This window comes from Pseudophryne corroboree, chromosome 8 (assembly GCF_028390025.1).
Source record: "Pseudophryne corroboree isolate aPseCor3 chromosome 8, aPseCor3.hap2, whole genome shotgun sequence".
NCBI classification, from domain to species: Eukaryota; Metazoa; Chordata; class Amphibia; order Anura; family Myobatrachidae; genus Pseudophryne; species Pseudophryne corroboree.
In genome coordinates, this window is record NC_086451.1 from 172,234,802 (window position 1) to 172,236,187 (window position 1,386).

General features: G+C 50.4%; 1 non-coding gene across 1 annotated transcript; it reads right to left on the minus strand.

Moving 5' to 3' along the window:
- Window positions 1-533: 533 nt before the first annotated feature.
- On the minus strand, window positions 534-701 carry LOC134951770 (U1 spliceosomal RNA). The gene has a single exon (XR_010184448.1). It is a non-coding gene; the product is annotated as a U1 spliceosomal RNA (small nuclear RNA).
- Window positions 702-1,386: the final 685 nt, after the last annotated feature.

Consider the following 1,386-nt stretch of genomic DNA (forward strand, 5'->3'; position numbering starts at 1 on the left):
ATGAGAGGGCGGAAGGCTGCCTAATACTGAAGCACCCTCAAACATCAAACCATATGCAACAACTAGTACAAGCATTCCTGGGGAAAGGTCTGCAGCAGACGGATTTGCATACGGTGATGTCATCCAAGCAGTGGGCCAAAGTTGGCTGGAACCCTCATCTGCATATGAAAAGAGAAAAGGGGCGCTTGGATGACCCCTAGTTCGCATTGAACACCCCCCACCCTCCTTTGGTGTGGGGCTCATGTTGGCCATGCCCCAGCCCCTGAAGCATTCAAGCTGATTTCTTGCAGCAGCTGGGCACTGTAACAGCTCCAGAGCTGCTCTGTAAGGCAAATAAAAGGGTGTGGGCCCTGCAACACCACCTGTAGTTCGCATTGTGCGTTGGAAGGCACAAAGTAAGCAGACGGGAGAAGTCAGGATAGTGCGCAAGGGCATAGAAGGGAGGGGCTCAAGAAAAGAGAAGTGGAAACAGACAGCAAACTAGGCGGGAGAGAGACCTGAGACAATGAGATCTAAATTATACCAGAGCCAACCAGGGGAAAGCACAAATGCAGTCGTCCCCCCCCTACCACAAATTATGCAGTCGAGATTCCCACATTTGGGGAAATCACAGAGGTCAGCATACCCAGAATGCAATGAATGAACCTCACCCTGGGAAAACAATCTTCATGACCATGGAATCACCTAAGCAAAATAAGTATGATTTGAGATAGGGCTGGGGAGGGCCGCTGCTCAGGCACACCTCCGTCAAGTAAAGGAGATTCAACTGAGGCAGCACAAGGGAACTCTCATCTGGGGACAACAACTGCAGGGAGAACACATTTTCAGACGAATGTGTGAGGGAAGAAGGCTGCCTAATACTGAAGCACCCCCCAAACAACAAACCAAATGCAACAACTAGTGCAAGCATTCCTGGGGGAAGGCCTGCAGCAGATGGATTCGCATATGGTGATGTCATCCAAGCAATGGGTATAGTTGGCTGCAACCCTCGTCTGCATATGAAAAGAGAAAATGGTCACGCAGGGCATGGCGGCCTTTGTGGGGTTGCGCTTGGATGACCCCTAGATCGCTTTATACACCCCCATCAGTGTGGGGCTCATGTTGGCCATGCCCCAGCCCCTGAAGCATTCAAGCTGATTTCTTGCAGCAGCTGGACCCAGTAACAGCTCCAGAGTTGCTCTACAAGACAAGTAAAAGGGTGTGAGCCATGCAGCACCACCTGTAGTTTGCATACACACATATATAGGACAGCATCTCTTATATGCCCCAGGGGCAATAAAATAGTATCCTTATCTAGAGTATCCGTCCATGCCGCTACAGCACTACACATACACACCCAGGCCGACGCAATTGCCGGTCTGAGTAAGGTACCTGAATGTGTATAAA